Genomic DNA, 16,976 nt, shown 5'->3' with positions numbered 1-16,976 from the left:
AGAGTCTGCTTCTCTACTCGGGTTGTTGATGATCGCCCTTTCTTCTATGTTTATGACTTTTTCTTTGGTCAGCTGGGTATCACCCTTCCTTTTACTAAATTTGAGGCCGACCTGTTACGGTCCGGTAATGTCGCCCCCTCTCAACTTCACCCTAATTCCTGGGGTTTCATAAAGATTTTTCAATTATTGTGCAATGGTTTTGGTATCCCTGCTTCCCAATCTCTCTTTTTCTATCCGTTTGTCTTGACTAAGCTCGGAGTGGTAAAAAAGAAGGCAGCTTGGGTCTCCTTTTGCTCTACCCAGGGAAAGAAGGTCTTTTCCATGTTTGACGAGTCATTCCGCGATTTTAAAAACTACTTTTTCAAGGTCCGAGCTGTTGAAGGAGCTCGGCCCTTCTTTCTGGATGAAAATGACGAGCCTGCTTTTCCCTTGGAATGGCAAAAAGATGTGAGGGTGTCCCGATATACGTGGAAAAAGTTGGATGAGGCTGAGCGAGCCTTTGTGACTGTCTTGGAAGAACACTGGGGTCAACCTCCCCATCTCGACACAAAGAAATTTCTAACCAATCCCTCTCTTCTTCAAACTGAGCTGGGTATTTTGTGTTTCCTTTTTTATCTATTTATATTGCTTGTGACTGTCTTTTCTGACTTGTAGCTTAATTTCTATTTTATTTGTAGAGGCAATGAAGAATAATGAATCCATGAAAGCTTTTAAAAGAGCGCAGAGGGCGACTGCTGCTAGAAATATCTCGGCCAAGGTGGCTGGGGAAGGATCCTCCCAAGTGCGCGTGAAGTCGTCTGTGCCGAGTTCCCTTGGGGTGAAGAAGGTGATCCCTACTCCCCGAGTTCATCTGGTGGATCCTCACCCTACTTCTGCTGCTCCTTCTGTTGCTCCTCCCAATAAAAAACAAAAAACAGCTGAGCCTTTCGACCTTAATGCTCCCGATTTTAATGCCATTGAATTTGTGGATCAGCAAATCGGTCCCTATGGTACCCTCTCCATGGACAATGTGTCCATCCTCCATTATTTGGAATTTATGGCCCGAAATAACGTAAAGATGGCGTATATGGCGGCTGCTATATACCAGACTGCTCAGAATCTTCCTCTCTACGCCACCAAAGCATTTATGGAGGAGGCAAAGCAGGAGTTTGACCGGATGAGGGAGCTGAAGGAGGAACTTGAAGTAAAGGTGACCAAGTTGGAGAAGGATCTAGAGAACGAGAAGGCGAGTTTCCTTTCACTGGAAGCTTCTTTGAGGTTGGCCGAGGACACAGCCATGATGCATAAGGAGAGTTACGTTACGTCTTATCGGGAGGTGATGCGCCTGAGGGGGAGTTGGACAATGCTCGGGAAGATTATTCTGAGCTCCAAGGTCATCTCGTTGGCAGCGTGACTACTGCTTACGAGAACTTGAAGGAGCAAGTTCGGGTCATTGCTCTCGAGGCCGATCTCACCCCTTTCAGCCTGGACAACATTGTCAGGGATGGCAAGATTGTCCCTGATGACGAAGGTGATGATGATGCTGATCCTCCCCCTGTGTCCTCTGCCAAAGTGTCGACCTCTTCTGCTCCTCCGGTTGCACCTGATTCGAATTGCCAGGTTCTGAACCGGGAGGATGGAACTATAGACGCTGTGCCTATTCAGACTCGTCCTCATTCTCCTTGTCCTGCTGTTGCTGATATCCTCATTCTCCTGATGCTTGCTGATATCTTTCTGGATATTTATGTAGTTGGCCCGGCTTGTGGGCTCTTAAAATTTTTTGTTTATTTGCTGACGTTTTCTAGTTGCTTGTTTTAGCAACTTTTATTTTGAAAAACAAAGAGTAGCTCGCTATCCTTTTAAGGTAGGTTTTGATGGCCTCCGAGGCTTTATAACTTTGTAGATTATTTCAAGGTTTTTGACTTGTTATCTCTTCTGTTTTCTGAGAATGTTGGAACCTTGCAGCTTGACCTCTTTGGATTGCTTTGTACGTATTATTTATAGCTTGGATCCTTTGAGGTTGTGTCTGTGTGGGTCCGACTTGTTTCTCGGTTTTCTCAGTTTTGTACGTATTTTTGGCGATCCGTAACCGATTCCTTTGCGTTGGTCCCCTTCTAAGTTATTTATGTAATCCCCTTTCTTGGACCTTTGTCAGGTCTCTTTCAGGGATTACTTTTATAACTTTGTTTTGAAGGAAAACGACTTCATTAGGTCGATCTCTTTCTAAGTTATTTTTGTAATCCTCTTTCTTGGACCTTTGTCAGGTCTCTTTCAGGGATTACTTTTATAACTTTGTTTTGTAGGAAACCGACTTTGATAGGTCGATATCTTTCTAAGTTAAAGTAATCCTCTTTAGTAGGGTTGGCCAGACCTCTTTCCAGGGTTTACTTATAACTTGGGTTGACTTGGTCCGACTTCTGAACGTCGGCCAGTCTTTAAGTTATTATTTTAGCTATCCATAAGACCTCGTCAGGTTCTTTTTTGGACTGCTTTCGATAACTTCTTACATTATTCTATGTTCATCTTTGCCAATTTGTAGAAAGTAGTTGGCATCTTTAGATCGTCTTTTGGGTGAATTGCGTTTTCACCTTTATCGGACGGTTATCTTTATCGTGATCGTGCAGTGAAATTGTTTTTCACTTTCTGCCAATCTGTTGCTTTATAATCGGACGATGAATACTTCAGATTAATGCGTCTTGAAATCTTGTAGAATATCTAAATAAATTTTATTTAAAGAAAAGTGCGAATATATACATGTGGGAATTTTTTCATCCTTTTAAGTCGGATAGTGTCTAGGTCTCAACCTGGTGCCTCATTAAAAAACCTTTTCAGGAAAAAGAGTGCATCCAATAATGAGATCCTTTACCTTTTCTAACTGTAGTACCTTCTTAGGTTGTAAGCGTGCCATGATCTGGGAAGCTCTCGTCCATCGAGTTCGGACAGTCTGTAGTAGCCCTTCCCAAGTACTTCTATAACTCGGTAGGGTCCTTTCCAGTTTGCTGCCAGCTTTCCTTCTCCTGGTCGAGTTGTTCCAATATCATTTCGGATTAGGATAAGATCATTCTCTACAAAACTTCTCGGTACTACCCTTTGATTATATCTGGAAGCCATTCGGCGCTTTAGAGCTTCCTCCCTGATCCGAGCTCTTTCTTGGATTTCATGTAGTAGGTCGAGCTCTTCCCTCTGAAGTTGGAGTTTGCTCCCTCATTGTAATGAACTACTCTAGGCGATCTTTCCTCAATCTCTACTGGAATCATTGCCTCTATTCCGTATGCTAACCGGAAGGGGGATTCCTTTGTGGTGGAATGTGGCATCGTTCGATATGCCCATAGGACCTGTGGAAGCTCTTCTGCCCAGGCTCCCTTTGCATCTTGTAATCTCCATTTTAACCCGGCCAATATGACTTTGTTGGCGGCTTCGGCCTGTCCATTGGCCTGTGGATGTTCGACGGAGGTGTACTGGTGCTTTATATTCAAGTCGGCTACTAGTTTTCTGAAGCCTGCATCTGTGAATTGAGTGCCATTGTCTGTCGTTATTGAATATGAAACTCCGAACCTTGTGACAATGTTTCTATATAGGAATTTCTGGCTTCTTTGGGCGGTGGCGTTGGCTAGGGGCTCTGCCTCGATCCACTTTGTAAAGTAATCTACCCCTACTATGAGAAATTTAACTTGTCCTGATCCCTGGGGAAAGGGGCCGAGAAGATCGAGTCCCCATTTTGCAAACGGCGAAGGCGAAGTCACACTGATGAGCTCTTCTGGCGGGGCGATGTGAAAGTTGGCATGTTTCTGACATGGTGGACATGTCTTTACAAATTCTGTGGCTTCTTTCTGTAATGTTGGCCAATAGAACCCTACCCGGAGTACTTTTTTGGCGAGGGCCCGTGCTCCGAGATGATTGCCACAAATGCCGCCGTGCACTTCTTCTAACACTTCCTTTGTGTGGGAGGTCGGCACGCATTTTAATAATGGTACTGAGATCCCTCTTTTGTACAGGATGTTGTTTATGATGGTGTAGTACTGTGCCTCCCTTTTTAGCCTCTTTGCCTCCTTTTCTTCTGTGGGGAGTGTTCCTGTTTTGAGGTAGTTGATTATAGGGGTCATCCATCCTTGGTCCTGGTTTACTATGGCTAGGACTTTTTCCTCTTCTGAGATTGACGGGTTCTGTAACATTTCCTGGATGAGGCTTCTATTGTTGCCCCCTGGTTTGGTGCTGGCTAGTTTCGAGAGTGCGTCAGCTCGGGCATTTTGTTCGCGGGGTATGTGGCAGATCTTATATTCCCCGATTTGTCCGAGCTATTCCTTGGTCTTATCCAAATACTTTTTCATGGTGGAATCTTTGGCTTGGTAGCTCCCTATTATTTGTGATGTGACCACTTGTGAATCATTGTAAATGTTGAGTTTTTGAGCTCCCACCTCTTCAGCCAGCTTCAAACCAGCTAACAATGCTTCATATTCCGCTTGGTTATTTGAGGCCGGGAACTCGAACTTGAGGGAGAGCTCAACTTGGGTTCCTTGGTTGCTTTCTATTATTACGCCTGCGCCGCTTCTAGTTTTATTGAAGAACCGTCCACATAGAGATTCCATTCTGTGAGGGTTTCCAGGGCATCTGTGAATTCTGCGATAAAGTCGGCCAGATACTGTGATTTGATGGCCGTCTGAGCTTCATATTGGAGGTCGAACTCTGACAGCTCGACTGCCCATCGTAGAATTCTGCTTGCTAAATCTATTTTCTGTAATATTCCTTTTAAGGGCTGGTTAGTTCGAACCTTAATGGTGTGAGCTTGGAAGTAAGGGCGGAGTCGTCGGGATGTTAAAATGAGAGTATAGGCGAATTTTTCTATTTTCTGGTAGTTCAGCTCGGATCCCTGTTGTGCTTTGCTAATGAAGTTGACGGGTTATTGTCCATTCTCGTCTTCTCAGACTAGTGCTGAGGCTCTTACCCGGCTTCCTACTGCGAGATATAATATGAGCGGTTCTCCTTCTCGTGGTCGAGATAGGATATGTGGCCGTCCTAAGAACTTCTTAAAGTCTTGGAAGGCTTGCTCACATTCTGTTGTCCATTTGAACTGTTTTCCCTTTCTTAAAGTAGCGTAGAAGGGGAGAGATCTTATCGCAACTCCTGCTAAGAATCGGGATAGGGCGGCCAATCTCCCGTTGAGTTGCTGTATGATGAGCGGATAATTTGTATGCTTTTTGGCATTGTTTTTAGTATGTTTTTAGTATGATCTAGTTAGATTTTAGTATATTTTTATTAGTTTTTAGCCAAAATTCACTTTTCTGGACTTTACTATGAGTTTGTGTGTTTTTCTGTGATTTCAGGTATTTTCTGGCTGAAATTGAGGGTCCTGAGCAAAAATCTGATTCCGAGACCAAAAAGGACTGCAGATGCTGTTGGATTCTGACCTCCCTGCACTCGAAGTGGATTTTCTGGAGCTACAGAAGCCCAATTGGCGCGCTCTCAACGGCATTGGAAAGTAGACATCCTGGGCTTTCCAGCAATATATGATAGTCCATACTTTGCCCAAGATTTGATGGCCCAAACCGGCGTGGCAAAACAGCCTCAGAAATTCCAGCGTTAAACGCCGGAACTGGCATAAAACTTGGAGTTAAACGCCCAAACTGGCATGAAAGCTGGCGTTTAACTCCAGAAAAGGTCTCTACATGAAAATGCTTCATTGCTCAGCCCAAGCACACACCAAGTGGACCCAGAAGTGGATTTTTACGTCATTTACTCATTTCTGTACACCCTAGGCTACTAGTTTACTATTAATAGGATCTTTTGACATTGTATCAGTACCTTATGACCTCATGACACTTTACACCCTTCTTTGTGTACTTTCCACAGCATGAGTCTCTAAACCCCATGGTTGGGGGTGAGGAGCTCTGCTGTGTCTTGATGGATTAATGCAATTACTACTGTTTCTCATTCAATCATGCTTGCTTCCATTCTAAGATAATACTTGTTCTTAATCCGGATGAATGTGATGATCCGTGACAATCATCATCATTCTCAACTATGAACGTGTGCCTGACAACCACCTCCGTTCTACCTTAGATTAAGTAGTTATCTCTTGGATTCTTTAACCGGAATCTTCGTGGTATAAGCTAGAATTGATGGCGGCATTCAAGAGAATCCGGAAGGTCTAAACCTTGTCTGTGGTATTCTGAGTAGGATTCAATGATTGAATGACTGTGACGTGCTTCAAACTCCTGAAGGCGGGGCGTTAGTGACAGACGCAAAAGAATCATTGGATTCTATTCCGGCCTGATTGAGAACCGACAGATGAATTCCGCTATGCTGTGACAGAGCATATGCAATCGCTTTCACTGAGAGGATGGGAGGTAGCCATTGACAACGGTGAAACCCTACATACAGCTTGCCATGGAAGGAGAGTTGCGTGTTTGAAGATGAAGACAGTAGGAAAGCAGAGATTCAGAAGATGGAGCATCTCCAAACCTCAACCTATTCTCCATTACTGCAAAACAAGTAATCATTTCATGTTCTTTTGCTTTTCACAATCAATCCTGATAATTTCTGATATCCTGACTAAGATTTACAAGATAACCATAGCTTGCTTCAAGCCGACAATCTCTGTGGGATCGACCCTTGCTCACGCAAGGTATTACTTGGACGACCCAGTACACTTGCTGGTTAGTTGTGCGGGATTGCAAAAGTGTGATTGCAATTTCGTGCACCAAGTTTTTGGCGCCGTTGCCGGGGATTGTTGAGTTTGGACAACTGACGGCTTATCTTGTTGCTTAGATTAGGACTGTTTTATTTTTGTTGGTTTAGAGTCTTTTAGTTGAGTCTAGTTCCATATTCTAAGTTTGGTGTCAATTGCATGTTTTTGTTTTTCTTTTAATTTTCGATTTTGCATGTTCTTAGTCCCTTTTTGATTCATAAAAATTCTAAGTTTGGTGTCCTCTTTGTGTTTTTCCTTTAAAAATTTTCGAAAACTGTGTGTTTGATTTTCTAAAAATTTTAAAGTTTGGTGTCTTTTTGTGTTTTTCTCTTTCCTCTTTTCAAAATCAAATCTTTTTCATAAAAATTTTTCAATCATATCTTTTTAATTGCTGTTTTCAAAATCTTTTTGATTAACTAATTGATTCAGTTTTCAATTTGCTTTGATCTTATTTTCTTTTTGATTTTCGAATTTTCATTTTAATTTTCTTTTATTTTATTTTATTTTTTTCGTTTACTTCAAAAAAAAAAAAACAAAATTTATCTCTTTGCAATCATTAACATTTCCCTTTTGTCCATTATGGACTTAAGTGGGATTAATCAGTCCAAAAGGACTCTGGGGTCATATGCTAACCCCATTACAGCTGCATATGGGAGTAGCATCTGTACACCTCCCATCAAAGCAAGCAACTTTGAACTAAATCCTCAACTCATTATCATAGTGCAACAAAATTGCCAGTATTCCGGTCTTCCACAGGAAGAACCTACTGAGTTTCTGGCACAGTTTTTACAAATTGCTGACACAGTACATGATAAAGAGGTAGATCAGGATGTCTACAGACTATTACTGTTTCCATTTGCTGTAAAATATCAAGCTAAAAGGTGGTTGAATAACCAACCTACAGCAAGCATAAAGACATGGAAACAGTTATCAGACAAATTCCTGAATCATTTTTACCCTCCAAAAAGGATGACACAGTTAAGACTGGACATCCAAGGCTTTAAACAAGAGGATAATGAATCCCTTTATAATGCCTGGGAGAGGTATAGAGGTATGCTAAGGAAATATCCCTCTGAAATATTTTCAGAGTGGGTACAGTTAGACATTTTCTACTATGGGCTTACAGAAAAAGCTCAGATGTCTTTAGACCACTCAGCTGGTGGGTCTATACACATGAGGAAGACAATTGAAGAAGCTCAAGAGCTTATAGACACTGTTGCTAGAAACCAATATTTATACTCTAGCAATGAGTTCTCTCCAAAAGAGGAAGTCATGGCAGTAGTCACTGACCCTAATCCTCAAGAACAGATAAATGAGCTTAATCAACAATTGCTCCTGATGACAGAACAGTTAGCAAACTTTAAAGAGATGCTCCATGAAACTAAAGTTGCTAACAAGAGCATAGAACTGCAGTTGAATCAAGCAAAACAGCAATTATCTAAACAGATAACAGAGGAATGTCAAGCAGTTCAATTGAGGAGTGGGAAGACCCTGAATAACACTGCTCAAAAGAGTAAAAAGCCAAACAAGGAACAATTGACAGAGGACAACCAAACTCCTGTTCAAAATCCCTCTGAGGACAGCAAGAGCCCAGAGAGGAATGTCATTGGCGTTCAGACGCCAGAAAGGGAAGGAAAGCTGGCGTTAAACGCCCATTCCTTGCCCAGTTCTGGCGTCCAAACGCCAGAAAAGGGGGAAAAGTTGGCGTTAAACGCCCAATTTCCTCCCAATCCTGGCGTTCAAACGCCTAGGGAGAATCAGACACCTGAGAGTGCTGCCAGTAATCCCTCTAACAAGGCTTCTTCAACCACTTCTGTAAGGAATAAACCTGCAGCATCTAAGGTTGAAGAATATAAAGCCAAAATGCCTTATCCTCAAAAACTCCGCCAAGCGGAGCAGGATAAGCAATTTGCCCGCTTTGCAGACTATCTAAGGACTCTTGAAATAAAGATTCCGTTTGCAGAGGCACTTGAGCAAATACCTTCTTATGCTAAATTCATGAAAGAAATCTTAAGTCATAAGAAGGATTGGAGAAAAACTGAAAAAGTGTTTCTAACTGAAGAATGCAGTGCAGTCATATTAAAGAGCTTACCAGAAAAGCTTCAAGATCCAGGGAGCTTTATGATACCATGCACATTAGAAGGTGCTTGCACCAAGACAGCTCTATGTGATCTTGGAGCAAGCATCAATCTAATACCTGCATCCACTATCAGAAAGCTTGGGTTGACTGGAGAAGTCAAACCAACCTGGATATGCCTCCAACTTGCTGATGGCTCCATTAAATACCCATCAGGCATAATTGAGGACATGATTGTCAAGGTTGGGCCATTTGCCTTTCCAACTGACTTTGTGGTGCTGGAAATGGAGGAGCACAAGAGTGCAACTCTCATTCTAGGAAGACCCTTCCTAGCAACTGGACGAACTCTCATTGATGTACAAAAAGGGGAAGTAACCTTGAGGGTCAATGAGGATGAGTTCAAGTTGAATGCTGTAAAAGCTATGCAGCATCCAGACACACCAAATGACTGCATGGGTGCTGACATTATTGACTCTCTGGTAGAAGAGATCAATATGACTGAAAGCCTAGAATCAGAGCTTGAGGACATCTTCAAGGATGCTCAACCTGATCAAGAAGAACTAGAGGAGGCAAAGGAATTTTCGAAAATTCCTCAGGAGGAGGATAAGCCCCCAAGCCTGAACTCAAACCACTACCACCATCCCTGAAATATGCATTTCTGGGAGAGGGTGACACTTTTCCAGTGATTATAAGCTCTGCTTTAAATTCACAGGAAGAGGAAGCACTGATTCAAGTGCTAAGGACACACAAGACAGCTCTTGGGTGGTCCATAAGTGATCTTAAGGGCATTAGCCCAGCTAGATGCATGCACAAGATCCTATTGGAGGATAATGCCAAACCAGTAGTTCAACCACAGAGGAGGCTAAATCCTGCCATGAAGGAGGTGGTGCAGAAAGAGGTCACTAAATTACTAGAGGCTGGGATTATTTATCCTATTTCTGATAGCCCCTGGGTGAGCCCTGTCCAAGTTGTTCCCAAAAAGGGAGGCATGACAGTGGTTCATAATGAAAAAAATGAACTGGTTCCTACAAGGACAGTCACAGGATGGCGCATGTGTATTGACTACAGAAGGCTCAATACAGCCACCAGAAAGGATCATTTTCCTTTACCATTCATAGACCAAATGCTAGAAAGACTAGCTGGCCATGATTACTACTGCTTTTTGGATGGCTATTCAGGCTACAACCAAATTGCAGTAGATCCTCAGGACCAAGAGAAAACAGCATTCACTTGCCCTTCTGGCGTGTTTGCCTACAGGAGGATGCCTTTTGGTCTGTGCAATGCACCCGCAACCTTTCAAAGGTGCATGCTCTCTATCTTCTCAGATATGGTAGAGAAATTTCTGGAAGTCTTCATGGATGACTTTTCAGTATATGGAGACTCATTTAGCTCCTGTCTTAATCACCTAGCACTTGTCTTGAAAAGGTGCCAAGAGACTAACCTGGTTTTAAACTGGGAGAAATGTCACTTTATGGTGACTGAAGGAATTGTCCTTGGGCACAAAATTTCAAGCAGGGGAATAGAGGTGGATAAGGCAAAGGTAGAGGTAATTGAAAAATTACCACCACCGGCCAATGTTAAGGCAATCAGAAGCTTTCTGGGGCATGCAGGATTCTACAGAAGGTTTATAAAGGATTTTTCGAAAATTGCAAAACCTTTGAGTAACCTGTTAGCTGCTGACACACCATTTGTGTTTGACACACAGTGTCTGCAGGCATTTGAGACCCTGAAAGCTAAGCTGGTCACAGCACCAGTCATCTCTGCACCAGATTGGACATTGCCATTTGAATTAATGTGTGATGCCAGTGACCATGCCATTGGTGCAGTGTTGGGACAGAGGCATAACAAGCTTCTGCATGTCATTTACTATGCCAGCCGTGTTCTAAATGACGCACAGAAGAACTACACAACCACAGAAAAAGAGTTACTTGCAGTGGTCTATGCCATTGACAAGTTTAGGTCCTATCTAGTGGGATCCAAAGTGGTTGTGTACACTGACCATGCTGCTCTTAAATACTTACTCACAAAGCAGGATTCAAAACCCAGGCTTATAAGATGGGTATTGCTTCTGCAAGAGTTTGATATAGAAATAAGAGACAGAAAAGGGACAGAAAACCAAGTAGCTGATCATCTGTCCCGAATAGAACCAGTAGCTGGGGCGTCCCCCCTTCTACTGAGATTTCTGAGACTTTCCCAGATGAGCAACTCTTTGCCATTCAGGAAGCTCCATGGTTTGCAGATATTGCAAATTTTAAAGCTGTGAGGTTCATACCCAAAGAGTACAGCTACGTGCAGAGAAAGAAATTAATTTCAGATGCCAAGTACTACCTCTGGGATGAACCATATCTCTTTAAGAGATGTGCTGACGGAGTGATCCGCAGGTGTGTACCCAGAGAAGAAGCACAAAGGATCCTATGGCATTGCCATGGATCACAGTATAGAGGACATTTTGGAAGTGAGCGAACAGCCACTAAAGTCCTCCAATGTGGCTTCTACTGGCCTACTCTCTATAAAGATTCCCGAAAGTTTGTGCGTAACTGTGACAGCTGCCAAAGAGCTGGTAACCTGCCTCACGGATATGCCATGCCTCAACAAGGGATATTAGAGATAGAACTGTTTGATGTATGGGGGATTGACTTCATGGGCCCATTCCCACCATCATACTCAAACACTTACATTCTGGTGGCAGTGGACTATGTATCTAAGTGGGTAGAAGCAATTGCTACACCCACTAATGATACAAAGACCGTACTGAAATTCCTCCAGAAAAACATTTTCAGCAGGTTTGGCGTTCCCAGAGTGCTAATCAGTGACGGGGGCACTCATTTCTGCAATAAACAGCTACACCTTGCTATGGTTAGGTATGGAATTAGCCACAAAGTGGCAACTCCGTATCATCCACAGACAAATGGGCAAGCTGAGGTCTCTAACAGAGAGCTAAAAAGAATCCTGGAACGGACTGTGATAGCCCGAAGAAAGGATTGGGCAAAGAGCTTGGATGATGCTCTGTGGGCATACAGAACAGCATTCAAGACTCCTATAGGAACCTCTCCATACCAATTGGTGTATGGCAAGGCCTGTCATTTGCCTGTGGAACTGGAACATAAAGCCTACTGGGCAACCAGATTCCTAAACATGGATGCACAGTTGGCTGGTGAAAAAAGATTACTCCAGTTAAATGAGCTAGAGGAGTTCAGACTCAATGCCTTTGAAAATGCAAAAATTTATAAGGAAAAGGCAAAGAAATGGCATGACAAGAAGTTGTCAACCAGAGTCTTTGAGCCAGGACAAAAGGTTCTGCTCTTCAACTCTAGGCTCAGACTGTTTCCAGGAAAACTCAAATCCCGTTGGAGGGGTCCGTATGTGATTACAGGAGTGTCACCATATGGATATGTTGAGCTTCAGGATATTGATTCTGATAAAAAGTTCATTGTTAATGGACAGAGAATCAAGCATTATCTTGAAGGAAATTTTGAGCAGGAATGCTCAAAACTGAGACTTGAGTGATTCTCAGTGAAGGTCCAGCTAAAGACAGTAAAGAAGCGCTTGCTGGGAGGCAACCCAGTCATTAGGAGGTTATATGATTAGTTCTTACAGAGGCAAATATCAAAAATGAAGGAATTCACAGAGTTACAGAAGGATTCAGCTCAAAAAGCAGAGAAAATGAGCTTACTGGCGAAAAAACGCCAGTAAGGGGCATTTTGGGCGTTAAACGCCAGAATGGGTACCATTCTGGGCGTTTAACGCCAGGAATGGTGCCATTTTGGGCGTTAAACGCCAGAATGGGCACCATTCTGGGCGTTTAACGCCAGGTGTGCAGCATCCTGGGCGTTTTGAAAAACGCCCAGTGATAAAGGCTTTCTGGCATTTAACGCCAGCCAGGGCACCTGGCTGGGCGTTAAACGCCCAAAAGGGGTGCCATATGGGCGTTAAACGCCAGAATGAGTGCCATTCTGGGCGTTTAACGCCAGAAAGGTGGGGGGACCACATTTTTGTTTTCAACTCAAATTTTTTCAAACTTTCCTCTTTTTACCCATACTCTTCTACATAAATGCACTTCAACCTTTCATCATTCACCTTCAAATCTTCACAAATCAAAACCATTCTTCAAATCTATTTCAAATTAATCCCAAATCTTCTTCAAAAACTCACCCTTTTCTCAATTTCCTTCCATATCTTCTCAAATCTCCTTTCAAATCTCTTTTTTTTTTTCGAAAAAACTCTCCCCCTCACCTTATAAATTCATGTTTGGCTTCCTCTTTCCACCACACCATTCGAATTTCCTCTTCCTCTTCTCTCTCTCTTCTCTTCTTTCTTCTCTTTTTGCTTGAGGACAAGCAAAACCTCTAAGTTTGGTGTGCTTTTCCGTGATCACTAAGCCAAGATTCATCAAGATCATGGCTCCTAAGGGAAAACAAATCAACTCAAGAGGAAGGAAAGAGACCACTCCAAAGAATCTTTGGAATCAAGAGAAGTTCTTAACCAAGGAACATGAGGACCATTATCACAAAATAATGGGTCTGAGGTCAGTGATCCCGGAAGTTAAATTTGATCTGAAAGAAGATGAATATCCGGAGATCCAAGAGCAAATTCGAAACAGAGGATGGGAAGTTCTGACCAATCCTGAAATAAAGGTTGGAAGGAACATGGTTCAGGAATTCTACTCTAATCTGTGGCTAACAGATAAGCAGAGAATGACTGGAACTGCTTACCATACCTACAGAACCATGGTCAGAGGGAAAGTTATGTACTTCCATCTGGACAAAATAAGAGAAATTTTCAAACTACCTCAACTGCAAGATGATCCTGACTCCTTCAATAGGAGGATGGTGAGAGTAGATAAAGGGTTGGATCAAGTTCTAGAGGACATATGCCTCCCTGGGACTAAGTGGATAACCAATTCAAAGGGTGTCCCAAACCAACTCAAGAAGGGAGACCTCAAGCCAATTGCAAGAGGTTGGCTAGACTTTATTGGGCGTTCCATATTGCCCACTAGCAACCGTTCTGAGGTCACCATCAAGAGGGCAGTGATGATTCATTGCATTATGCTTGGAAAAGAAGTGGAGGTTCATCATGTGATTGCTTGTGAGATCTACACAATTGCAAATAAGAATTCCACTGAAGCCAAACTGGCTTACCCAAGCTTGATCTCCTTGCTCTGTAAAGAGGCTGGGGTGAAGATGGGAGTAGATGAGTTCATACCCATTGAACACCCAATCACCAAGAAGTCAATGGAAGGACAAGTGCAAGACAACTCTATCAAGAGGAGGGCGCAGGAATTCCTCCCTGAATTCCCAAGAATTGACTACTGGACCAGCCTAGAAGCATCTATCTCCAAGCTGCAAGAGACTATGGAGCAACTGAAGGAAGAACAGCAGAATCAGAACTGCATGCTCTGCAAATTGTTAAAGGAACAAGAGAAGCAGGGGCGTGAACTCCAAGAGTTGAAACGCCAAAAGTTCTCCTCTCAAGCTGAGGGAGCATCAACTTCTCAAATCAAGGTTGTTGAGTCCTAACTCTGTGAAAACCTCTATCATTAGGAGCCTATGTTTGCGTTTTTTTTCCTTTGTTTTGTTTTTATTTTTCGTTTTTTTTTCTTTTTAGTTTCATTTTATATCTATTTTTGAGTCTTATTTTAATTCATAATTAATAAAATTGAAATTTTATGCCTTAAAGATATGAATGTCCTATGAATCCATCACCTCTCTTAAATGAAAAATGCTTTAATCACAAAAGAACAAGAAGTACAGGATTTCAAAATTTATCATTGAAACTAGTTGAATTAGTTTGATGTGGTGACAATACTTTTTGCTTTCTGAATGAATGCTTGAACAGTGCATATGTCTCTTGAATTTGTTGTTTTGAGAATGTTAAAAAAAATTTGTTGGCTCTTGAAAGAAGGAGGAAAAAGAGAACTGTTATTGAGGATCTAAAAATCATTAGACTGATTCTTGAAGCAAGAAAAAGCAGTGGATACAAAAAAAAATTTTCGAAAAAAAAAAGAAAAGAGAAGAAGAAAAGAAAAAGAAAAAGAAAGAAATAAAGTTGTGATTCAAGGCAACAAGAGTGTGCTTAAGAACCTTGGACACCTCTAATTGGGGACTTTAGCAAAGCTGAGTCACAATCTGAAAAGGTTCACCCAATTATGTGTCTGTGGCATGAATGTATCCGGTGGTAATACTGGAAGACAGAGTGCTTTGGGCCACAGCCAAGACTCATACACTAGCTATGTTCAAGAATCATTATGCTCAACTAAGAGAATCAATAACACTATCTGAGTTCTGAGTTCTTATAGATGCCAATCATTCTGAACTTCAAGGGATAGAGTGAGATGCCAAAACTGTTCGGAGGCAAAAAGCTACTAGTCCCGCTCATCTAATTGGAGCTATGTTTCCTTGATATTTTGGAGTCTATAGTATATTCTCTTCTTTTTATCCTATTTTGATTTTCAGTTGCTTGGGGACAAGCAACAATTTAAGTTTGGTGTTGTGATGAGCGGATAATTTGTATGCTTTTTGGCATTGTTTTTAGTATGTTTTTAGTATGATCTAGTTAGATTTTAGTATATTTTTATTAGTTTTTAGCCAAAATTCACTTTTCTGGACTTTACTATGAGTTTGTGTGTTTTTCTGTGATTTCAGGTATTTTCTGGCTGAAATTGAGGGTCCTGAGCAAAAATCTGATTCCGAGACCAAAAAGGACTGCAGATGCTGTTGGATTCTGACCTCCCTGCACTCGAAGTGGATTTTCTGGAGCTAAAGAAGCCCAATTGGCACGCTCTCAATGGCATTGGAAAGTAGACATCCTGGGCTTTCCAGCAATATATGATAGTCCATACTTTGCCCAAGATTTGATGGCCCAAACCGGCGTGGCAAAACAGCCTCAGAAATTCCAGCGTTAAACGCCGGAACTGGCATAAAACTTGGAGTTAAACGCCCAAACTGGCATGAAAGCTGGCGTTTAACTCCAGAAACGGTCTCTACACGAAAATGCTTCATTGCTCAGCCCAAGCACACACCAAGTGGACCCAGAAGTGGATTTTTACGTCATTTACTCATTTCTGTACACCCTAGGCTACTAGTTTACTATTAATAGGATCTTTTGACATTGTATCAGTACCTTATGACCTCATGACACTTTACACCCTTCTTTGTGTACTTTCCACAGCATGAGTCTCTAAACCCCATGGTTGGGGGTGAGGAGCTCTGCTGTGTCTTGATGGATTAATGCAATTACTACTGTTTCTCATTCAATCATGCTTGCTTCCATTCTAAGATAATACTTGTTCTTAATCCGGATGAATGTGATGATCCGTGACAATCATCATCATTCTCAACTATGAACGTGTGCCTGACAACCACCTCCGTTCTACCTTAGATTAAGTAGTTATCTCTTGGATTCTTTAACCGGAATCTTCGTGGTATAAGCTAGAATTGATGGCGGCATTCAAGAGAATTCGGAAGGTCTAAACCTTGTCTGTGGTATTCTGAGTAGGATTCAATGATTGAATGACAGTGACGTGCTTCAAACTCCTGAAGGCGGGGCGTTAGTGACAGACGCAAAAGAATCATTGGATTCTATTTCGGCCTGATTGAGAACCGACAGATGAATTCCACTATGCTGTGACAGAGCATATGCAATCGCTTTCACTGAGAGGATGGGAGGTAGCCATTGACAACGGTGAAACCCTACATACAGCTTGCCATGGAAGGAGAGTTGCGTGTTTGAAGATGAAGACAGTAGGAAAGCAGAGATTCAGAAGATGGAGCATCTCCAAACCTCAACCTATTCTCCATTACTGCAAAACAAGTAATCATTTCATGTTCTTTTGCTTTTCACAATCAATCCTGATAATTTCTGATATCCTGACTAAGATTTACAAGATAACCATAGCTTGCTTCAAGCCGACAATCTCTGTGGGATCGACCCTTGCTCACGCAAGGTATTACTTGGACGACCCAGTACACTTGCTGGTTAGTTGTGCGGGATTGCAAAAGTGTGATTGCAATTTCGTGCACCACTGTACTTCTTTGACACAGGTTGGGCTCTTCATGTTGAGTATGGCCTGACATTTGTTTGGATTTGCTTCAATTCCTCTTTGTGTGAGCATGAAACCTAAGAATTTGCCCGCTTCTACTGCAAAGGTGCATTTCGCGGGATTGAGTCGCATGTCATGCTTTCTTATGGTGTCGAACACTTGGGCCAGGTCGGACAATAATGTCTCTTCGCTTTGTG

This window comes from Arachis hypogaea, chromosome 10 (assembly GCF_003086295.3).
Source record: "Arachis hypogaea cultivar Tifrunner chromosome 10, arahy.Tifrunner.gnm2.J5K5, whole genome shotgun sequence".
Taxonomy (NCBI): Eukaryota; Viridiplantae; Streptophyta; class Magnoliopsida; order Fabales; family Fabaceae; genus Arachis; species Arachis hypogaea.
This window is presented reverse-complemented; position numbering follows the sequence as displayed.